This window comes from Hippopotamus amphibius, chromosome 9 (assembly GCF_030028045.1).
Source record: "Hippopotamus amphibius kiboko isolate mHipAmp2 chromosome 9, mHipAmp2.hap2, whole genome shotgun sequence".
Lineage (NCBI taxonomy): Eukaryota > Metazoa > Chordata > Mammalia > Artiodactyla > Hippopotamidae > Hippopotamus > Hippopotamus amphibius.
In genome coordinates this window covers 138,782,745-138,788,744 of record NC_080194.1, presented here as the reverse complement: position 1 = coordinate 138,788,744, position 6,000 = coordinate 138,782,745, and positions in this window count along the sequence as shown.

The following is a 6,000-nucleotide window of genomic DNA, read 5'->3' as shown; positions in this document are numbered from 1 at the left end:
TGGATTGTGTTAGGACTTGACCCCTGATGTTGGTCTGGTGCCAGGAAGGGAGGCGGGGACATATCCTGAGGGGGGTACGCATTGCCTTGAAAAGCTGAGCCTTCTGCGTGGTCTCCCAGCTAGCCTCTAAGCAAAGGGGTGGGCCACAGCTGCAGGGTCAGGGGTTTCGAGCGGTCTGGGGCTTCAAGGCTTTCAGGTGCATCCACCCAGATGACCCCATCTCAATCCTCAGGCTCCCACTCCTTCCAACTCAGGTCTTGAGTTGACATAGCAGACTTGCTGGGGCTGAGAATTCACTCTGCTCTGGAGGACTGGGGCTATCCCACAGTGAAGGCCTGGGCCTGACTTTTCCTGCCTTCTGGATGCAGGAGATAAGAGTCTCTTTAAATACTATTTTGAAGGCACTCTGAATTTCACACTTTGCTTTTTATAGTCTTTCTCCAAGGCATCAATGGCACTCATTAAAAAGCATCTCATTTCAATGGGATCATTCATTTAATTATAATATAATATTATCTCACGCCCTTGACCTCTCAAAAGCTGAGCTTAATGGCCATGCCAGGACACCCCACCCCACCCCAGCCGCATTCACCAGGGGCAAGCTTTCACAGCTGCCCCCCCACAGCACACCAGGGCCACCACCAGCCAACTGGTGGGGACTGAGGGCTAAAGTCCAACTTTAGAGTCTTCTTCCCTGGACCACTCATGATCTCAGCTGTTCCCCAGGAAACAGGCTCTGAGACTCTGAGACATTTAGGCAGGAGCCCTAGAGCCCAGTGCCTGTGGGGGAAGGAAGCGTGGGGACTCTGAACTGGGATGTGGCTGCAACAAAGGCCTCAGCCAATTCCACAGGTGCTCTGGAGCCAGAACAGCCCTTCAGAGGCGTCCTGCCTTGAGCGACAGGGCCTGAGCCCTGATACTGTCCCATTAGTCAGTTTGATGTGGCTGGCCTGGGGAGCAGTGTGACTTTGGGTGAGGCAACTCTTTAGCTGAGGATGGTTCCCAGGCAGGGACTCGGCTGAGGGCTAAGGACCGCCACCTCCCCAAGCAGCTGAGTGACGCGTCGGCCCTTGGGGGCCCCCTAGAGGCGCACACATGTGGCACCGCCTTCCTTTGTTAATGTAGACAGCTCCTCGTGACCTCTCTCCACCAGGGCCCCTCCCCACTGCAGCCAGTGACCTTTCCAAAAATGTAAATCTGATCCCAAGATCACCATTCTGCCTAAAACCCTTTCACGGCATCCCAGTGTCCTCAGAATAAAGTCCAGTTGCCTTAAAACGGCTCATAAGACTCTGCACGATCTGACTTCCGCTCATCTTTGCAGCCTCATGACTGGACACGTCCCTTGAATGCTCTGTTTCTAACCTTAGGAAAGTCTTTTAATTTCATGGCTGCACCAGGCCTGTGTGTGTGTGTGTGTGTGTAAAATACCCTTTCTGCCTTCACCCCCACCCTCCTCATAACCAATCCCTCAAGCACCTTTGACCTGCTGATGCTTCCTCTCCTTCACTCTCTACTTCTCGCCCTCTCTAGAAGTCTTCCCAGGCGTCCCAGTGTAAGCTGGGTGTTCCCCTTCTGTGCCTCTCATCCTCCTGCATTTGTCCATCAACCACGCTGTTCACACTGGGCTTTAATTGTCCGCTGTTCAGCCTCGCTGGGAGGACAATGACCATCGCTGACTTATGTATTGTTATATGTTTAGGTCCTCATGGGGTGCCCTGCTCATAGTCTCCTAAATGAAGGAGTGAATATACGGGGGGCAGTGGAGCACTGAACAGAGCGAAAAGACATAAAACTACTGCAGGCAATTACACTTTTGGTCAAACAGGCTTAGTGAGAGAGTGGGACTGGTTCTCAGTGCAGATTCTCTCTGAGCACAAAGGACGGCAGTGTCTATCCAGCACGAGAGGAAGGCGAACTCACCCAGCAGAAATGGGATTCAACACTGACCTTTACAGAAGTGCTTGGTGCCGCTCTGGATGCGGGAACTCGGGGCAGAAAGGCCATTGATCTGGAGGGTATCTCAAAGAAGGCCAACCAAATAGTCAGGGAGTTGACATGATTCCTGCAGAAAGAGACTGAACAAGTTAAGAATCTGCCTTAGAAGGTTTAGGCCAAAGGGCACAGGGTGGAAGTCTCTGAAATGATGTAGGATGTGTGCACAGGCTGAGGTGTGGAGGCTGAAACACTGGAAACAGAAGTGTCCCCGAGGCCTAGATGACACAGACGTAAGGTCACAGGAAACACTTCATAAGGCAGGAAGCAGGCATGTGGACAGAGGCAAAAATGAGCATGTCCATCACTCTGAGAAGACCTGGGTAGTCACATCACTGACTTGCCTCTTCAACCAAGGTGGGGGGGGGGGGGGCGTGGACACGAAAAGGTGCGATCACCCTTTTCTCGCCTGAGTTGCTCCTCAGAATAACTCCACACAGCCTCGGAGGCATCCAGAGTAGCTACTAATTGGCTTTTGCTAACAGGTCCTTCAGTTACTGAAAGGACATAAATAATTTGGCAAAATAACCTTGGCCTTTAGTAAAAAAAGAAAGAAACTCAAAGTGGGGTCTTTGAGAGTGCTGAACCCCTTTTGAATGTGATCTAACCTCTCTGGACAACCAACTATTACTTTGAAGAAAAAAAATCTTATTCCTCTGTACCCCAGTTTCCTTCTCTGTAAGACTGGATTGTTATAAGGATTAAATAACTTATATGTGAAATGCTTAGAACCATACTTGGCACACAGTAAGTGCTTAAAAAACATGTTATTATTCTTAATATGTTAGAAGAAGCAGCATGGTGTCACGGCAAAGATATACCATTTAGAGAAATGTGGCTTCAACTGCTGACTCCACAACTTACTAATTATGGGGTCTTGTTCAGCCATTTACCTCTTTGGCGTCCTCATCTCTGTGAAAGAAAGTACCCCATGCAGGGTTGTTATGGGTACCAAGTGGCAAAACATCTAAGAAAAATTCTCCATATGTTTCAAAGTGCTGTCTGTGAGTTAGAAGAGTTGTGTGTGTGTGTGTGTTCCTTTCAGCAGCTTTTGTTGTGTGTCTGTGTCTTTTAAGAATGATCACTTGAGACTGGGAGTGATGTCTGGTGGGTGTTTTCTGAGGGGGGATAAGTAGGTAGAGTACCGATGCCAAACTGATGTGGACAAGTCCATGCACAGACCCCCCCCGCCCAAGAGGCAGCTTTTCTGCCTCCCTCTGTGGAGTAAGGGTGTAGAAATCCATTAAAAGAGCAAGGATATCAGCTGTCTTGTCTGTCACCATTCCCAGCCTCTTAGGCCCTGGCCCCATCTAGGACAACAGCTGTGCCCTGCCACGGCCATCTCACAATGTGCCTCTGGTCTGGCGGAGGTGGAATCCTCTTCTTACACCGGGGTGCCAGATGCTAAGCCGACAGAAAACCACATGCTTCCATGTGGGGTGTTTTTGTTATCTCTTGACAACAGACTTTTGTATCTGAATCGCTTCCACAACCTTAACCGGGTATTTGGTTCACGATGTTTTCAGTGTTGTAACACAGGAAAGGACAACCTCCAAAGCCATGAATTGCTATGAATGTATGGTATCCTCTTCTGAACCCATGCCCCCTCTCTGCCCTCTCTTACTATATATGCCTCCTATAGACAAATTACCCCTATAAACTGTGAACGTGAATCTTTTCCAGATACCATTAAGTATGATGTTAACAATGAGTAGATAAGAGAAGGCTTTTAAAACTTGAAGCCGTGTTTCAGAAATAGTTACAGATAGAGATAAAGCTATTAGGCCTTTTCCCAAAAGGCCATGTGTAGATGAAAAATTCACCTCACTATAGATGAAAGAAAAATAAGAAATGGGATTCTTTTTTGACAGAGTATTGGTATAATAAAGGGCAAACTGAACGCTGAACATGTACGAGTCCTTGACATTTATGAGCCACCAGATTGGTCGATGATATCACTTTATCAGACCTCTTCATTTCCGTTGCTACCACAACTACTTCGAGTACTAGTATTGCTAGTCTAGTATTACTACTACTACTACTACTACTACTACTACTACTACTAAGAATAATAAGTGAGTGCTGTTCTTTACCAGGTACCATGCCCTCTACTTACCAGAGAGTCTTTCATCTAATCCTCAAAACAACCCAATGAGAAGATACTAATTAATTCCATCTTAGAGGCAAGGACATGAAATCCCAGTGCTTAGGTAATTGGTCCCAAGTTATATGACTGGCAGTGATGCAGCCAGGGTTTGAACATAGGTTGTTTAATCTGAAGCCTGGATTCTTCAGCTGTATACGATGCCACTGCTGGTTGTGGGCTTTCTTTTCCAGCATCATGTTCATGGTTTAACACAGTTATTCTTCACTTTATGAGAAACACTGGCTACATAAAGATGGAAAACAACAGAATCCCCTGAAAAGTGGACGTGAGGCCACTGGCTGGGCAGCCAGCTTCAGTGTGAGCTTAATTCACACTATTGCCTTAACGAAATGCATAGTGTTATGGACTTTCAGGATAAAGTGTGTGTGTTTCTCATTCACTTGGGTATTAGCCAATGGATTGCAACCATTCTTTAGTCTATCCTTATGCTAGGTGGAATTCTAAGCTGGTAACAATTTTTTCCTCAGATGTTTGAAGGCGTTGCTTCACTGCCTCGTAGGGAACGGCCACCTGGTTGTTCAGGGTGGGGAAGAGCAACCAGAGCTTCTTGTGCAGACTCAGCCAGGCTTCCTGTTTCTGGCATCACCTGCACACCCATGTGCAGAAGTACCTGAGCCCCCAGTTCCGCAGCCTGGGGTTTTGTATTAGAAAGCAGCTGGGTTGCGGCTAGAGAGCTGCAGCTCCCCCATCTGCTTTCCAGTTCCAAGATTTTATTGTTCTCTTCTTCTTTGCTGTTCTCTTTATCCTTGCAGCTCATGTCCTTTTTAGTCCCTCTGCTGCCATTTTAAGTGAGGTTGCAGGAGGGCATTTAATCCACCAGCTTTTACTGAACTCTCACGATATAGATTAAGTGAATAAAGCACATGGCAGGAAAAAAATACAAAGATGTCTATTTTCTGTATACAACAAAGGGAGAAAGAAAAAAGAACAAAACCATGATATGTGAATTCATATATTTGTACATGTTTGTATGTGTATTTTAATACATGGCATGGAAGGATGTACTCCCCACCACTAATTATTACTTGTATCAGGGGAGTTGTGGTAGGGAGGAGGGGGAGGGGGAACACTATTATTTTAAAATTTATTTACCCCTGAGTTATTTGAATGATTACAAAGAGCAAGTATTACTTGTAAAGTTTTAAAAATATTGAAAATATATTTGCTTTGCACAAACTGACATTTTTATTCACACAGTGACCTGTGTGACCTACCCAGGGGATGTCGGACCTGGGTTTCAAGGAAGAAAGAGCTTAACTCCCAGATGTGTCTCAGATTCAGGCTGGACCTACACAAAGCCAGCAAGACCCAAATACTCAAGTACCTGAGGTTTGGACTGTGGCCTGTTTTTCACCTGATATTTGGCGGTGTATAAATGAAGGGTTCTTAGCCCTGACTGCACGTTGGACTTGCCTGGAATGCGTAAGAACATGAGAAGCAGAAACAGTGACAAAATCCCTCACTGCCTGACCCTCAGATTAATTTAATCCCCGGGGGGGATTCTATTGTACAGGCAGAGTGGAGATTCATTTATGCAGATATGATTTTAATCCATTCAAAAAATCAGTTAAACCAGCTGATGTCACTCAGATCTTAAAAACAGGTTGAGTTACTAAATTTTTAAAATTCTTCAACTTTCTGACATCACATAGAACAATATCTTGGAAGTTTTTAGTCTGTGCCTTAAAATATAGCCTTTGCTAGAACCCCAGTGATCGACTGAACAGTGTATCTCACAGCATTTCCAAGCAGGATGCTGTCTCATGGGCCTTAGAGATAATGCAACTCTTCATTTTACAGATGAGGGAATGTTGCCCAGAGGTATTCTTTCACAGATT